This window comes from Corvus brachyrhynchos, unplaced genomic scaffold (genome assembly GCF_000691975.1).
Source record: "Corvus brachyrhynchos isolate BGI_N302 unplaced genomic scaffold, ASM69197v1 scaffold44, whole genome shotgun sequence".
In the NCBI taxonomy this organism is placed as follows: domain Eukaryota; kingdom Metazoa; phylum Chordata; class Aves; order Passeriformes; family Corvidae; genus Corvus; species Corvus brachyrhynchos.
Genome location: NW_008238359.1, coordinates 3,498,553 through 3,517,425, shown reverse-complemented (window position 1 = coordinate 3,517,425; position 18,873 = coordinate 3,498,553). Strand labels below are relative to the sequence as shown.

Genomic DNA, 18,873 nt, shown 5'->3' with positions numbered 1-18,873 from the left:
TGTCTCCTCAGGAAATTTGCTGATGGCACAAAGCTGGGAGGAGTGGACAATACCCCACAGGGCTGTGCAGCCCTTCAGAAGGGCCTTGACAGGTTGGAGAGATGGGCAGAGAGGAACCTTCTGAAATTCAACAAAGGCAAAAAGTGCTTTTCCTGCACCTGGGAAAGAATAAACCGATGCAGCAGCACAGCCTGGGGGCTGACCTGCTGCAAAGCAGCTCTGCAGAGAAGGACCTGGGGGTCCTGGTGGACAACAAGCTTCCCATGAGCCAGCACTGTGTCCTTGTGGCCAAGAAGGCCAATGGTATCCTGGGGTGAATTTTCAGCATGTCAAGAGTGGTGATCCTGCTCCTCTACTCAGCTCCAGTGAGGCCAAATCTGAAGTGCTGTGTGCAGTTCTGGGCACCTCAAGAGAGGTATGGGACTCCTGGAGCAGGTCCAGAAGAAGGTGACAAAGATGATTAGGGGACTGGACCAACTCTCTTACAAGAAAAGACTGACAGAGCTGGGTTTGTTCAGCCTCAAGAAGAGACTGAAGGGAGGGTGTCAAGAGGATGAAGCCAAGCTCTTCTTGGTGATGCCAAGCATTAGGACAAGAGACTAATGGGCAGAAACTGATGCACAGGAAGTTCCACCTGAACACAAGGAAGATCTTTACTATGAGGGTGGTAGAACACTGGAACAGATTGCCCACAGAGGTTGTGTAGTCTCCCTCACTGAATATAACTTAAGAACCATCAAGACACAATCCTGTGCAATGTTCTCAAGCATGGCCCTGCTTGAGCAGGGAGGTTGGACCACTGTAGTCCTTTTCGACCTTGTCCATTCTGTGATCCTCTGATTCTGTGAAAGAGTAGATGGAGATGGGAGGTGTTCTTCTTAGTATCAATGTAATCTGAAAAGAGATAGAAATGCCATGAGTTTATCACTGAATATCAGTCCATTTATACTTGCATGAAATCTGAGTACCAAAAATGCCTGTTTAAAAGAATATTTGGTATTTGTGTACTCTAGCACAAGGATCTTAGGCCATGCTATGGGACATAGCATCCCAAGAGGACCGTGAAACTAACAATGGTCTCAGAAAAACACAGCAGTGCTTTTCCTGCTCTGTCTGTATACGTTGCTTTCCCTCAAAAGGAAATTATTAATGTCAAAATACACTACCTATTCCAAAATATCCCTTGATTACACATTGCTGAAGTATTGCATTACAACTAATATCCAGTAATATCACTGCTAATACTGAAAGATTGTGAAAAATAATGTGAAATAAAAATGCTTCTGCTTTTATGGATTAAGATACAGAATTTAATAATACAAAGAGAAACAGTTCATGTGCTTCAAGTTTTAAAGTGCATTCAAACATATTATCCCAACAAAAAGAACTAGAAGGATTTTTAAAGCCTGGTATAGACATCTAATTTGTAATAGAACAGGGACAATGACCTAACGTTCAAAAGGTCATTTAAAATTTCAGGCCAGTTTATCTTTCCAGTCAGGTATCAGTCCTCCAGTGGACATGTGTAATGTCTTCTTGCATTGCTTGCTGCAAGGATTTTTTTCCACATTTGCCTTCAAATGCTGATGGCTCTAGGGCTAAGTGAATGAAGGATCTGCAGCAGAAATGCTAGGGAATGAATTGCTGACAATCAGCTCTCTAACTAGTTTTGAGAATGTATGCATGTACTTCTACCTCAGCAGAGTAACAAATAAAGTGCATAGACATTAGTGTTTTATTGCCTTTTCTACATCTTGTCAGCAGTTTGTGATATGGAGTGGTGTATGCGTTTCTGAATTGTGCAGATAATGCCTGCCATGAATAAATATTTTGGCAGGGTAAGATTGCTTTCTTATGAGCCTTAATTTGCATTTTTTGTCTGCAAAAGCCATCAGTGTGCATACCTTGTATACAACTTCTCTTTTTGGAAGTACTATTGTTATTACAGAGTAGTTAGCAATGCTTATCCAGTCATATTACTCAAACAGCTGGCAGGTGGTTTGTTCTACAGATGGATAAACTCTAGCACACGGTAAACTGCAAGTATCTAGAAGTGTTTTGTCTCATCTTTGTTGACCATCCAACCATTTGCCTGATTTTCTTTAAAGTACAGCCCATGGTGATTTGACAGAAAGTGAAAGTGGTGTAGTATTTGTACTAAGGTGCTTAATCATCCCTATAACATCCCAGCAAACTCTTACTTGCCGAAATCTAAATTAGTTGGGCAGATGTATAGACTGCGAAGTATTCCAGATATTCTTTAAATAAATATAACCTTTAAAACGTTCAATAGCAGCTGTAGTACAAGTGTGATCCTTGACTGCATAATCACATCAAATACTACCAAGGAAGTGCTTTGCATAACGTAGTGATGAGGAATTCAGACACTTGAAGGAAAGGAAAAATCATAAGATCCCAGCAGTCAGTCCTGCTCCACACTCTGTGAATTACTTAAATCCCAGGATGATATAACACTCATATCTACAGCAGTGTTGGCTAACTCATGCAGGTATCAGGAACATGCATTTCTAAAGGTTACATAGTCTTTAAAACAATTCATTTGAATTAATTTATTGAATAAAAGAATTCACCCAGGAATATTAAGCACAAAGACACCACCTGTGGCTCAGGAAACCAGTGGGACACAGAAGGCTGGATGACTGTGTGTGGGGAAGTACTGGTGTACAGCTGCACTGCTTTAGACTGTTTTCTAGTGTATGCCCTTTATTGCAAGTCTTAGGAGAGTGTATGTCCTATAATCTGATCTGATCCAAATGTTTTTTGTTCCCATTCCATAGCTGAGCTACTATAAGGAAATAATCATCCTAGTATCTATTATTGCTTTTATTTTTCCTTCTGTATGGAGTATACGGTTTCTGGATCAGGAAGTAGATCCACCTGTGTGTTTGTTCAGTGCCTGGCAGAATGTAGCTGTGATTTCAAAGGGTACTTAGGAGCTTAAGTATTTAAAGTATATAGTATAAGTTTAAAGTATAATTATATAGCATTTAAAGTATAAATGCTACTTTATATCCCTTAGGTAAAACTGTATACAGTGGCCTGGGAACTCCTAAGTCTGATAAGAGAAGGAAATATACTAATTAAGCACTGTTTAGGAAATTCAGATATTTTTATCTGTGTTTTTGATACTTAGGGGGATTCTTTTTTTTTCATGATATCTCCTGTTTTGCTAAATGAAGAGCTGGAAATAGGAAGATCAGTTGTCAGGAGAAAACATCACGGCATAGCATTTAATTTTATTTTTTATTATGTCATTTTTCCTATCATCATTTTGGTTTAAGAATTATTTCTGGGGAAAAAAAGGGTAGGTCCAGTAACTAACACTGCTGAATATACAAGTCTGGCTCCGAATTTTATGTATCTCTTAACTAACATAAATTCCCAAGAACTTTGGAAGCTAATGAAGGAATCACATTCTCTTAGCTCTGGATTCTCCTTTATCCTCTTTTCTCAGCAAATCTATGACTAAACAGTCAGTCATTCACGAGTAAGTGGCAAAACAGTGAAGAATGCTATCATTAGAGATTTTCTTGTCTTACCAGATGCTTTTTTTACTAGAAAAAACTTATAACGCAAGTGAAAATATTGGAATCCAAAGAGCTGGTTGTATGATTTTGTTTCTGTGGCTTACTCAACTTCAATAAAAATGCATAAAAGCAGAGCAACAGATTCACTCTGCAAAACCAGTTCTAAATTCTGGCTATACCATTTTACAATTATTCTGTTTGAAAACTTGTTTTACATATGATGACTTTCATATCCACCTCTCTGAAAAACAGCTGTGCTGTAGTGAGAACAAGGCAAAGAACAATTTTCTTTCTCAGGAATTAAATTATTTTGCTTAACACTTTAGCTTTGAATTGTTACACTAAACACATATTTAGCTTTTCCTCTTGCTGCTGCTAAAGGTATGCTTCATGCATTGGTTAAAGAACTGCAGTTCCTTAAATCAAGACTCACCCAAGCTATTTGGGCTCCTTGATCACCAGCGGTGATCAGGCAATCTCGCTTGGAAATGCCTGTGCTTTAAAACAACTAGTTAGCTCTGCACTTCAGAACTTCTGTTTATTGCCATTGCAAGGCAGCTGCATCTTTTAGATTCCTCATCGATTGGGTCAGTAAGATTCCAAGTTGTAAGGAAAATACATTAATTTAATGATTAATGAGGTAAAAAGGCTTCATCTAAGTTACCAAGAAACAGTACAGAGCAGGCTAGAGTTGAAAACTGTGTTTAAATTGCTGTCTTAGGTCATTAAGTATATTTTTCTGTGTTAAAAGACTCAGAAGTTATTAAACATGTTTGTGGAAGCAAGAAATTGGGCCATTAAAATTCTTCCTTTCCTACAAAATAAAAATGTGGTTTCAAGGCTTAGCGAGTTTTTGATATGACATTTGGGCAGCTTAGATCTCAAATAAATGCAGGGTCTTTGACATCACTTTAATACTTGGATAACTTTCTATATCCAGGTTTTCCTTTTTGAACTTGAGAGCACTACTATGGGTCGGAGTGACTGGCAAAGGAAGGGATTTGCTGAACAAAAGCTTTACTATACCCTTCATTCATCTTCAAATAAAGGATCTGGGTTGTTCCTCAACTGTCCCATCTCCTTCTTTCCATTCCCCTTTTTCAGTCCAAAACACATTTATTCCAGTTCATGCAAGAGAAAGTATTTGATTTATAAAACAAAATTAGTTTTTGCTCATGTCCTTAGCTTTTCTTCTCTTTTACTGAGCAAGACTGGCTGTCCAGACCAATGTGTCAAGGCAACTGAAACTGCCTCCCACTGAAATCATTGGGAGCGAGCAGAAGAACCAACTCAAGGTACAGTTCTAATCCTAATATAGAAATGTATCATTGTTGATAAAGTTTATCATTGGTTCCAAAAATTATGGAATTAATCCAAGATTTGTACATGCAAGAAACATCAGCTTCTTGCAACAGAGATTCACTCTAATAATTGGAACAGGCAGTAAATCACACTTTCATAACTGTCTCTAAAAGTTTAGAAGAGTGGTAATTACCTTATCTTTTCACTTTTCCACTTATTATCTCTATCAGAGCGGGGAAAATGGCACCTGAGAACATAAGTTTCTGATCTTGTTCACACTAAAGTATTTTTGAATGCAGAGGAGAAATTTAAATAGAAATCTGTTCTACATGGTTGGAAATCCAGAAGGATGAACCTCGTAGGAGACCTCCGTAAAGAGACTGATTATGGCTCAAATGACTTATCAGGTGTTCAGAGGTGATGATTATTAGCAAGATCAGTCACAAATGTTAACTTTTCATTAAATTTTAGTGGACTGGCAAAGTTTGATTCTACCATCTTGGTGACGAATTTCAAAAAACATAAAACTACTTTTCTACTTTACACAGTTCTCTAATGTCTGTATAGATGCTTATACTGGTTCCTTGGAAGCATATATGGATAAAAACTCAAGTGCATTATAGGTATTTCCATATGGGAAGATGAACATCTTAAGATAATCAGCTCTACACATGCTGAGACACTGAAAAATGACACAACACTAACCAGTCCACCTTCCAGTCATGTCTAGAACATCATCACAGGTTATTCTGATGTATTGTGAAAGTTAGAACTCTGGCAATTATTTCAAGATTTGAAAACGGTGTTTGATTTCAGAAGGAAGGCAAAGCCTGAAAAGAAACATTATAATCTGGTAAAATTTATACATATTTTTGTGAGTTTATTTTATATTAGACTGTAAAGTGTTAAAGAATGTGGGAATGTATCTATTTGTTCCCATTAAGGAACTTATACTAGACTCTTATATTTACAGTCAGAATACTTCTGTTGTGAAACATCAATGGGAAATTAAGGTCTTTTTAATCATTAAAATCAATTTCCCTAAAAAAGACCTACTGTTGTGCTTCTCAAGGAAGGCTTCGTGCAATCAATAGAAAGAGCCCCTCTAATGGAAGTGGCCTTTGCAGCATGCTTGTCTATAGTTTTTTCTTTGTATAAGGATCATCATAATCATCATCTATGGCATTTGTACATTTGTCAAGGTCAATAAAAGAGACCAATCTATTTTAATTTACTTTCAGTCAATTTCACTACATGTATCTTAGTGTTAACAGGTTCTAAAAGTAAATGTATTCAATTATGATATTTCGCTGGTTGTATAAAAAAGGACAATATTGTTTTAAAAGTGTATTTATGGGTACTAGATTGACTTTTCTATCTATCAATCAGAGATGCTGGGATCAACTGCAGACCAAATTTCTCTGCTCCAGCTGGCAGTGGGTTGTAATTCTTGTCTAGAAATATCTGTATTATCTGCATATACTGTAGGCTAGCTAATGGAAACTCATTCCATCTGTCTGTTCTCTGTACAACATTTATGAAGAATGGATGTAAATATTTAATACCTCTAAGAATGCAGTATAATATTCAAGAATTTGACTATGTCCAATCACATTAATGGATTAAAATCCCACATGTCCATGGCTGGCTGTGTATTCATAGAAGAGAAAACGCACTGAGATGTTGTGTTCCTGCAAAACAGGTTAGACTGGCTTCATGCACTGACAAGATTAATTGCAGACCTCTGAACCTGATATGTTTTCTTAATATCCAACATGGCTCTTACTTTCCTCATTCAGGCTGAAATGTGTGGCTTGCTCTTGCATAATTCAACACCAGTCTTCTCTGTGTGTGGCACTGTTTTTAGTCATTGTAAGTGCCTGCAAATTACTAAAGTCAGTGATACGATGCACAGCAGTTTGCTTAGAGTTATTTCAATGATTATGGAAAGAAAGAAAATAAGCTTCTTTCAAAACTGTCAGAACACTGCAGAAGAGGCAGCAGACATAATTTCTAGAATAGTACAAAACAATTTTTCGAGGGGTTTTTTTTGTGCATGTCCTCTTTACTTAGTGGGAAACAGTACAACATGTAGATTCCACTCTCTGGTCTGGCCCAAGTTCACTTTACATCTGCTAATTAAAGTAGTCCAATGTTTCTTCTGGAAGTTGATATTTTTATATTTATATTTAATTTTTTTTTTCAAAGAGTATGCTGACTTAATCTGTTAGGTGACAAAACCCACACATATTTAGAAACTGGCTGTTACATAATATATTAAAAAAACACTGCAAAACTAATCTCCTTAGTTGGGAACTATTCCAGTACTCTACAATGGTAAAAGAGCATGGAAGAAAAAAAAGGAAACATTACTTATATGAAATATATCCAGCTTTATTAGCCCATAAGGTAAGGAATACAAGTGTTCATGAAGACATAAGGCCCAAGTTTATCCTCTCTAACTGAAGATTTATATTGAAGGTGCTGAAGATACATGGGGGCATAGCAGCCATAGGATCTCTGTATAGTAAAAAGCAAGAGGCAGGTATAGACAAGAAAACAGAAAGCCAACAAATGATGTGAAATACTTGGTGGAAATATGGGGAAAATATACTTTATTTTGAAAAAGAAGTCTCATTTGTGAAATTTTAATTGAACTTGGGTATTGCTTCATCAGTCCCAAGATAGTGACGATTCAGTTTATAAAGGTTAAAACAATTCTGCTCCTTGGTCTCTAATATTCTGGTATATGCTTCAGTACCTGATCTCATTTTTCTCTTAATCCTATGATGCTATGATACTAATCCTAAATTAGTAAAATAGTGTGTGTGTTCTGTGGTGCAATTGTATACACAACATAAATGAATAATTCATGAAATTTGTAGAGTGGTGTACTGAAGAAGAAACTGGGCTGGAAAGAATTTCAAGGTGGAACCTGATCTGAAACTGGACTTGATGACCTCCAGAGGTCCCCTCCAACCTAAAGTGTTCTGTGACTCTGCAATTCTGGGCTTGCAGAATTATTCCAAGAACATTAAACACTCCTAGGTAGACAATGATATATTGAAGGCAGTGGAAATTTGACAATGTTAATCATCATTCATCAAAACATAGGGAGTGTCCCTATCCCCATGACTTTTCTAAAAAATCCGAAAATAAATTCTTTGCTTACATTTGTCATGAATGCAAAGTTCTTAGCAAATCTTAATTACAGTGATTTGAAGTCTAATTAGAATGTTTAGTGGTTTGTGACCAGTAGATTCATTCTTAATTCTGGTTACTAATTTTATGACAATTTTCCTCTTTAAGAAAATCAAAAACTAAATCTTCGAATGAAATATGTCAATTCTCCTGGAAAGTTTCTTTAGTCAGGACTGAACTTCCGAAATTCAGAACTGAATTTCCACATACATGTGTAACAGACAGACAAATGAACTGATGAATTTCAGCCCAGAATGATCAACCCACTGTTGGAAAACTTAACATGTTCATGACCAATGTTGAAGTCTCATATGTGAATTAAAGAGAGGAGAACATGAGTCCCCTATATCAGTTTAACCATTGCAGAGCTCTATTCCCTTTTGTTGTTTCTTTCCAGGGTCATCCTATTTTCTTTTAAAGTAATTAAATTGGATTATTAGGGGTTTTTTAATCCAGTCCCGTGCTACTTATATATAAGTGTATCCTGATATAAGAGTGAGAAACCATCTGCATAGATTATCAATGCAGGAGAAGAAATTTCATTTATATTAAAGTGATGATAAGAGTTCAGAATGTTCCACCTCAAAATTATGACATGACACGACATGTACAAAAAATATTTTAGATAATTAGGGATATTATAATGTGTAAATTGAATTACTCCTCTTCCTTTAGGTCCTGTAAGCAAAAATAATAACAGTAATTTAATGTCAAGCTTAAAACTTGATATTAATATTTTACCCATATTAAAATGTAAATTTTGTCTCCACTTCTTAGTTATAGAGATGCATCATACAAGAGTAATATATTCCTTGTAGATACCTGTGTAGAAATGCCAGATGAACACAATGTTCTGGGTTCCAGTTGGGCTATTCTATGCTATTATTTTCTGAACACGATAGATTCCTTTTTCATATGATTTATAACTTGTCATTACAGGACACTGTAGTCCTCCAGATAACATTAATCTACTGATGATTCTGAAGTGAAGACGTGATTGATGAAGTACCAGAAACTGGTGACGTAGGTAAGCTCTTCTTTTCTTTTCAAACCTTTCTTGATGAAATGTACAGCTGTACCTAGACTGGGATCACAAAACTATTCTAACTTCTGAGGCACAGAATATAAAATTCATTGAGACTCCCATTTGTTTTCACTTTTATTTTTAGGATAAAGCTATTTTTATTTTTTATTAGCTTTTAAAAAAACACTTTAATTAAACAAAAATATCAGGTTTTATAACTTTTACCAAATTATTTTTAAGAATTTTTGGGTTGTTATCTCTAATCCACCTTGGGTTGACGTCCCTTTTATATTTCTTACTGAAATGGTTATCAACATATCTCCTTTCACTTTTCTCAAGGATTTTATAATAAATTCTCTTCTGCTGTTGCACAGAAATTTTGGAAAGGTACCAATGAAGTGATTGTCTTCTCTTGTTCTAAAATCAGCAGTAGGAGTGACACTTAGAGATTTAAAGACACAAATAAGGTTCTACTTTTAAATTCTCAAGTATTATGTTTCTACATCTTAAATGCTGTTTGGGTCACTAATAAACTTCTACACTCTTCCTCCTAGAAAATACCTCTTATATCCTCCACAGTCAGATAAGTTCTTCTTAATTGATTTTTGCAGAGGAGAGAAGAAAAACAATAAATGTAAATCCAAAGAGATACATTTAATCTACAATTGTCATACTCTGATCTTGTTCTGCATTTCAAGACCCTTCAGAGATACTATATGAAAAGTTAAAAGGAACATTTCATATGATTTGACTGCAGGGAGACTTTAACTTATTCCACAATGTAACAGACAAAAAATCATTTACCTGATCAAAATGTGACCTAATTCACTGACAGCATTGCTACACATCTTTGAGCAGTAGAGATGGCATCTAAAAATAATGGACATAGCACTAAAATCCAAAACTGGGAACAGGGCAAGTTTGTTAGCATGTAAAGCTGCTATCAGAAGGGTTAGGAGAGTACAGTGGGAGAAAAGCTGTAGTGACAAATCAACTACACTTAGGAAAACAGTATGAAAGGCATCCCATACACTAAGGTAAGATGTGTAACTGCATACTGTTCTCACTCTCCTGTCCACTGCCTGGTTGGGATCCTAACTGCTCATAGTACCACATAGCTACAGGTATGTTGTTGCTGTACCTAGCAGAATAGTTTATCCTACATTCAACTTCCTGATGCCTTCATTGTCTGCTGGGGCATGAAGAAATATTGTCAGCATCAGTGTTGCTTTTGTGTATGTGGTGGGCTTGCCTTGGCTGGACACCAGGTGTTCACCAAATCCACTCTATCACTCTCTCCTCATATTAATTTATTTCCAATCAAATCAGAGTAAGGTAATGGCCAGTGTTTGTCTGTCCTCTGCCAGCTGGCATTGGCTCTGTCTGACAACAGAAGCCACTCCTGTAGACCCCTGGTACCAAAACCTTGTCATGCAACTCTAATACAGGATATCAATAACTCTTTAATGACTGCCTGCGCAGTTATTGCAAATGTATGTTTATTAACTTCTGAACTGAATAACCTCTTTCAGTGATATACCCCAAAATAAGGTCATATTCCTATGAGTTCTGCTCTAGTTAGTGGGTGGAGGGAGATTCCTATGTGAAATGGGGCACGCTTCAGAGCAGGAGCCTAATTTTGAACATTGACCTTTGGAGATGTTGATTTTTCTCAATTGACTACAATTAAACTCAGGGCTCTTAAGCCTCCTGGAACTAAAGCAAACCTGTATGACCATCTCCTCATGCCTTTGTTTGTTGGTGTTTTATCTTTATGCTAATTTCCATGCATCAACCACGCAAACAAATATCACATATCTGAACACAGAGTATTTGATTTGCAATGATGACTTTGGCATTGCAAATACTGACTATAGAATGTGGCAAAGTCTAGAAGCTTATAACTGCAGTTTCAGACCTGACATATCAGTACCTTTAGGAAGGAGGCTGTTATCTTGTGCATGGAATGCATTCCAGCATAATACAGAGTGCTGCAGTCTTATCCTATATATTTCCCTGAGCAAATGAAGCATTGCCAGCAGCAGACCTTGAGGGATCAAGGACCTGTTGCTTCCAGAAGAATTTTGTAGGAGATATTTGGCAATATTTGCCTTTCTTTGGCTGTAGACTTTATGCTCTGGTCTTTGGAAAGGAAACCTTATCAGAAGTGACTGACATCTCACAAACCATGCAGCATAATCTGTTTGCTCAAAACTGCAACATTAGCGGCTGGGAAACTGAGTGTTTGAGCCCTGGAGGTGTTGCTGAGATTTTGACCTTTGTTGATGATTTTTTTCATTCTTTTAAACAGAATTTTATTTGCTCATTCTTCAGAGATCAGGTTAAGTGTTCTGTGTTCATTCTCAACGCTTTCTCTGCTATGTGAAGTCAGGTTCTTGGTAGCACCATTTGTCCATGAGAAGAAACACCAACAAAATAGTGGGGTGGAAATGCAGCATTCCAGTGTTTTCCAGTATGACTAATTTGGGAATGAGGACACATTCAGTTTCCAGTTGGCTTTCTTTAAGATTGCTCCAAATTATCTCTCTGAGCTAGAGCATAGACTTTGGAATTCACCTGGGGTTTTTTCTGAAAATGTACAAGTATGCTGAAAGAGAAAAGTACAACTATCTTCCAAGATTTAGATCAACATGGTAAACATGATGCAAAGAGATCTAACCAACAGTGTGATTTTCTTTTTAAACTATTACTTTTGACTATTCCTATAAAAGTATCAAAATGATTTTTCATCTTTTAAATCAGACAAATATTGCACCAGTATTTTAATGACCTTCAGGCCATTATGTCAGGCTCTTGAATATACTTCTGGTATCACATTGTGTGCTGTAAGTTCATTTTTTAATTGATTCAAATATTTGGTGTATTGTATCAGTTAATTAAGGTTGGTTCTTATTCATAAATTACTTAGGTTGATATGTTTGGTGGAAAAATTCAGGCTTAGAGCATGTAAATCATATAATCTGAATAGATTTAGTTGGAAGTTACCTATGGATGCTATTTGATCTTAACCACTCCAAATAAGGTCAATTTTAAATTAGAAATCTCTTCAAAGGGAAGGAAGAAGTAAATTGTTATCTATTTTTTTTCTGGTTTTGTGTTTGTTGGTTGTGGGGTTTTTTTCTGAAATAAATATTAAAACATGTTTTGCAAATTTTGCAGATTTTTTTCTGAAAGATATCATTTAAATTCACCAGAATTACTTTAAAATGTAAAATTAATTGCATTCTAGTACCCACTTAGTTGTGAAATTAGAGTTTAGAAAGTCTAATGCTCTTCTATGTATTCAGAAATTCTCTCTACTTTTCACATGAAAAAGAAAAAAACTCTAAAACTAGACATGAATGAGTCACTTGACTCCATTCCATCTCAAATATGAAAAATGAGCAACAGGATAAGTACCTGAAATGAACTCGAAACATTAACAAGTAAGATGTGCAAAGGAAGTGTACATTTTCAAATTAGTTCATGTCTCTGCTAAAGACACGGCAAGCAGAAATGTATTTGCTTCTTTAATGCAAATAACTTGACATTTTGACAGTCAGAGAAGCTAGTCATTCCTAATGGAGCCATTGATCAGTACCTCTTCAGCATTTAGTACTTCAAAACTTTTATCTGCAGTCAAAGAACCTATTTCTAACTAGAAAACTTCACGAAGAAGAAGAAGAAATGTTTTTCCTAATGTGATCTAGGACAGTACTATGAAATTTGCCTTGAGAAAACATAGAAAATTACTCCAACTGTGAGTGAATTTATGAATTAAAATATGTCAGAAAAGGCACTTTTAACTTTATCACATCATATGTCCATCTTAAACAGGATGTCACAAACAAACCCCAGCGCTCTCCTCTTTATCTTCAGCTGTGCCAGTACAGCGATAACTCTCTGTCTTGGCATCATGTTGTTCCTAATATGGAGAGAACTCTGGGTAATTACAGATGTGGTGTCATCCTTTCATGCTCCTTTCCTCTGTGTAGTAATGTGCTCACGGTTGTGCCTGCACTCCCAACTACTGGTTAGTCACTATGATCATGGTACACAAATCTGGAAAAGAAGGTGGATCCTGAAAGACTAATGCAAGCAAAACGGCAATTTGCCTCATTAAAAACTTTACTACTTACTATTTCTGCAGAAGCCAACTGTTCCTGGATAATTTGTGTTCTCACAGTGAGTGGCATCTTCTTAAGCGGTATTTTGGTGCTTTCCTTGGTAGAAGGATTGCGATAAACAGATTTTTCTTGGAAGTAGGACCCATGCTGGAAGTAATATCCCAGGTGCTGTGAAATCTCAGAAGATTGGTATTGATAATCTTTTGCTTTTAGTCATTTACATTGGACTTGTCAATTTACTCCTGAGGACTGCAGTCATTCCCTATGGCCACTGCCAAAAAAGAGGTGGAACTACAACCAGAAGCTTGGATTTGAGACTAAAAAAATATTGTGTTTCTGTGTTCTAGGACAGAGAGGAGCATTTAGCTGTACTAATAATTAAAATTCCATTACAAAATGCAGTGTCTAGACTTCCAACTAGTTTCTTATATCTAGGATGGGAAAGATTTTATTAGTTGTAAATGAAAGAAAACTAATTAGTGTAATTTGTGCTCTATATGCTGATGCAGTCACACTCTTTTAAGACCAATTAAACGTGTTAAAACAAAATGCTTTGTCAAATTAAAGATTAATCTATTAAAAAAGAAATAGATTGGCTCAGCTCCTGATTAGCCTTCTGGGTTTACCCTAATATATTCTTACTTTTAACTTTGTTTGTAATTGTCAAATATCATCTGTAACATTCAAAGTTATAACACAGGGATTCAAACTAAAGGCCCAGGTTTCTTTGTCATCATCACCACAGATTAACAAAATGATAGTAAAGAAGATGCCTTGCAATCACAGCATCCATATTATCCAGAAGGGCAAGCAGCCCTAGTATTAAGAGATGTTCCCTCGGGAGAAGAGTCTTTGATTTAGCAATTATGTTCAATATAGTAAGGCTGAATTACTTCAATCACTAAATAAATTACCAGAGTTAGAGTTATAATGAAAATTCGGGTTGAAAATAAGGAGCTGGAATAGCACAGAAAGAAGCTAGGTGAAATCAAAGCAAAGGGAGCAATATAGACGTGTGTTTGAAAAGGACTAGCTGCCCTGGCTAAGACTTACACAGTCATGACTTGGGATTTGGGATGTCTTTTATTTCTAGAAAGGGATTTTTGCAGTTGGACCAATGGATGTTTGACACTTCTAAGAAAACAGATGAAGCTGATTACTTTAAATCAGATGCAAGTTGCTAGAGAAATCCATGCTACTATACACAATATTTGTGAAGGAGATTAATGTCCAATTTCCTGCAGCTTAATTGTTTAAATAATTTTTGTGTTGGTGTTATGCTTTCCCACATACTCTCTTATGCGACCATCACACTTTATACAATAATTTATTAATGAATATTGAGATGAGCAAAAGGCTAATAAGTAAAAAAAAACCTTTGTAAAAGTTGACATTTATTTAAATGACAATGATGTTAATTGGGAGGTCTGGAATCAACCCAGTGCTGAAGAGTGGCAACACTGGATGATTTTTTTCCCCTTATTTTTTATCTTTTGAGATCTGACAGTACATAATAGTGACTCATATATCAGGAATACTTCTGCTCTTTTCAAGTAGGTAAAAAAAGAGAATAAGGAAGCTGCATTGTGAATACAATTAATTTGAACAAAATTAACGTGAACATCGATGAAGCAAGCTGGGTGAATGCAAGCATATGTAACTGACTTATAATTACATTTGAGCACTCTACCCTTTGACTCTACCATTCTACTGAAAATTCTCATATAAAGTCACTGCACTGTGACTGGTGATGAAGAAGTCCCAAAGGGAGAAAAATGTAAGGCACTAGACTAACTGTAATATTTTTTTACACTTTCACTACTCTGATGCAAGTCATGAACAATATTAATTTCAATGTCATCGCTGTTTTTTATGCTCTATAATTTCCACCTTACAGTGTCACCACTTGGTTTATGTTTCTTGAATTTGTCAAAGACGAGGCTACAGTAACTGAAGTAAAGCTGAAACTGCATCTTTTTCCAGCAGATATAATCTCCTCTGCCGCTATGGGAAAAAATAAATCTGTTACACTGGAGATTTTTGGGGTTTTTTTCTGTTTCTTGGGTTTTTTTTGGTTTTGCTCTGTGGGTTTTCCATATCTCAGTTAAAGTTGTGGTCACGTTGTTTCTTTAATCCTTTCTTCCTCCATGGAAATGAATTACATGGGTTTTTTTCAATTAATGAGGACTAGCTTTATTTTATATTGAGAGAGATGTGTTGCATTGCAGAGCAGTACTGAACATGTGGCATTACCATAGTTTCCTAATTTTTCCTTTGCATTCTTAGGTCTAAGATGTTACAGAGGGAATCTGATGCTTATCATCTTCATTCTTAAAAGTCCAAAGGAGATATGGGGGGAGAAATAGGGGGATCAAGAAAAATATAGAAGTGGATTCACATTTGCCTTCTACCTCACTGAGTTTACATGGGGCCAGGGAAATAATATGAAAGAAGCCCATTGATAGTTTATGATGATTCTGAATACAAATCTCCAGGGACACAGATTTCCAGTGCAGAATATCTGAATTCAAGGTTCTAAGCAATGAGGGAGGATGAAGGACACTGTTGAGGTACCATGTCACAGTGGAAATGGAAATAATGTCTGCTAATGGATGTGTTCAAGGCCAGGCTGAATGGGACCCTGAGCAACCTGGTCTAGTGGAAGGTATCCCTGCCCATGGCAAGGAGGCTAAAACTAGATGGTCTTTAAGGTCCCTTCCAAACCAAAGCATTCTAGGTTTCTGTGATTCTGTGTTTTTACTGGAAAGAAGAACAGTATTACTCCTCTTTGCTCTGAAAATTCAGAAAAATCCATTTAGTTCCTTAAGTGATACAGGGCCAAAGTGCAGGGACATATTTTGGAATCTCTTACTGTTAAAACCATAGCTAATTTTTTTCCATCAGATCTACATTCCTTGCAGTCAGCCACCAAGACACAAGGAAATCTAAGAGACCTCACAAAGCCCTCTGCTGACTTCTCCTTCTAACCACTGTTTTAGCTTTCTTTTCAATACACAACACTCATATTATATTGTTTAAATTGCCATCTAACCTTGGAGGAGTGAGACAGTTTCAGGCAGCATCATTCTGAGCTTGAAGTATTTCTTCAAATGCCTTAGAAAACAATGAGGTGATGAAATGGTGACCATGCTGTGATCCTGGGTATAGTGAAAGCTATTATCATGCAGCAGTGGAGGAGCAAATACACATACTTGTCTTTAAATCTGGTGACAGTCTAAATTCTGTGCTGAATGGTCAAAGCATCACAGTATTCGTGCTAGAAAAAGAGATAGACCTGACCTTTGCAGACCATCTTACCCTTTTGTAAAATGATCAGGGAAACATGAACATCTGTGCTGGGGAAAAAAACACCATTATTGCAATCTGTGCTCGTAGATTACTTGTAGTGAGAATGACTAATAGCAGGATGCTGAGTGACTACATGTCATAGCCTTGGTGAGGCGTGTCTGTTTTACGTTCTTGTTTTTGTTGCTCTACCCAAAATATAGTAGGTGAAATAATTGAATTTGTTTAATATTACTGAGTCAAAACACTTCTTTAGCTGTTTATTTACTTCATTCTTTAAACATAGTCATGTGAAACAGAATGAAAGGGTTTTAGGAAGAAGTGCATCTATCCCATTTTGTTTTGCACGCTCAAGCCATTTGATACTGGAGCAAATTATCCAAACCATCCTCCCCTATGTCTTTTCAAAACAGGATGCAAAGCTGAGATGGGCTTCTAAAATAATAATATAGTGTATGTTCGTGTGTGGGTTGATCAAAATAAATACTTTTCTTTTTCTTCTTGCATGATTTTGTGCTGAAGAATGTCAGAGTTAATATGAAATTCTGATCTATGTGACTCACATAAACTTGAGGTTATTCCAGAGAAGCCATTAAGCTTGACATAGAGTACTCTGAGATCATAATTTGGCTTGTCTTCAGGTGTTTTCCTGCTCCAAAACTCATATGAGCGTCATTCACTTACACGAGATATCTTGTAATGTCTCCTTTTACATAAAATAGAACCTCACAGATATTTTTAGTGGAAGATTGGTATGAGAAAGCAAGCTCTTAATCAGTTGCTTATGGCCTCCATATCAGATGAGGCTTACTAGCAGAAAGATGAATGGAAGAGCTGCCAAACTCTTAATGTGATCTGACTATCCTGTTTTATACAGTCAAATCCCATACTTGCTGTGCTTTGCCTATATAAATTCTTCTCCCCCAATTTTTTTACAGCAACTAGTTGCAATCACGGAAAGTTAATTTATGTCTATACGGGAGGCTGAGTGATGTCAACCACAAAAGTGGCTTTAGCAAACTTGTGGATAAATCACAAATATACATTAGATCTGACGCCAGGTGTACTGGGTAATGTTCAGGCATAAAACAACACTAGCTGGCCTGCGTTACATCTGAGACATTGGACCTACTTTTGCATGCACACTTATATGGGCACGCATGATTGCCCTCCCCGGGCCTAGATTTTAATATGTAAAATCTGGCAACCATGCTGAGCAGCTTCATTTATTGATTGTCCCACTTGTTTCCATCTGGAAGAGACCCAGGAGGGTAAACAGGATGAAAAAAGCTTTCTCTAATAGAAAGCTGAAAAAATTATTGATAATATTCCATCAAGAAAAGTTTGCATTGAAAATCTATTTTCACTTTTGTTTTGCTAGTAAACCAAATATGTAATTTGCTTTGATTTTCTCTCTCTCTTTCTCTTTTTTTTTTTTTTCTTAATTGTCATAGGAATAATTATGCTGAAAAAAAACAGAAGTTGAAATCTTGCATTTTTTCTAGCATGTCTAATAACTTTTTCAGAAAGAACAGGAGAAATTGTCAGCCTTGCTTTTCTATGGAAAATATTTTTCCACAAAAATAATATGGAATTGAAACAGAAAGTTTTCAATTTATGCACAGAAACACGTACCATTACTTCTAATTTCAAACGAGATGAAATTGGTTTGTCTTCACCTCCCTTGGTTTTGTGCTCTCCTTTTTTCTTTCTCTTATTCTTCCTTGCCTTGGTTATTTGACGTCCAGGGATTAGGAAAAAAACACCCCACCAACAAAAAAGCAAAACCACAAAGCATCAAAATGTTTTGTAAAGAAATATCAAGAAATTAAAATATGGAAAACAAATTTCAAATCTTTTTACTCTTTCTTGGATGGTATGTCATCCAGCATGAAGGAAAAGTGGAATTTTATTGGTTTGTTTGAAGATTCTGCCTGTTTATTCCCATTTGGCCAAGTTTATTATTTATACCTTGGGTTTGATGATGGAGTACCCCAACTCAACTGAAATAAAATTCTGTTTGACTTAGAAAACTTTAAACAGTAAATAGCAAAATATAATAGTATTTTCAATATTACACAATGCACTAGCTTGCTATTAATATATTTTTTAGCATTATTTTTGTTAATCTTTGGTTATGCAATGTTTTTTAGGGAACACTATGAATCCAACTGATCAATCTGATTTCTTTTCTTTTTCCTTGGACTCTTTTCATATTTAGCTATGTGTTTGTCTACTGGATTTAGCTCCAAATAAGCATTGAAAACTTTAATTTATTTAGCTTTATTTACATCACTTTTCCTAGCAGTTCAAGTGAAGAAGACAGGTGGCAGTCTCTACAGAAATTACACTTGTTTTTCAGCCA

At 36.1% G+C, this 18,873-nt stretch overlaps 1 protein-coding gene across 1 annotated transcript in view; it reads left to right on the top strand.

Moving 5' to 3' along the window:
• The window catches only part of TENM4 (teneurin transmembrane protein 4), a 1,563,774-nt gene that overhangs the window by 334,864 nt on the left and 1,210,037 nt on the right, over positions 1-18,873 (top strand). The window contains exon 3 of the mRNA XM_017735917.1: positions 8,991-9,078. The gene's annotated coding sequence lies outside the window, so the exon portion shown is untranslated. The remainder of the gene's footprint in view (positions 1-8,990; positions 9,079-18,873) is intronic.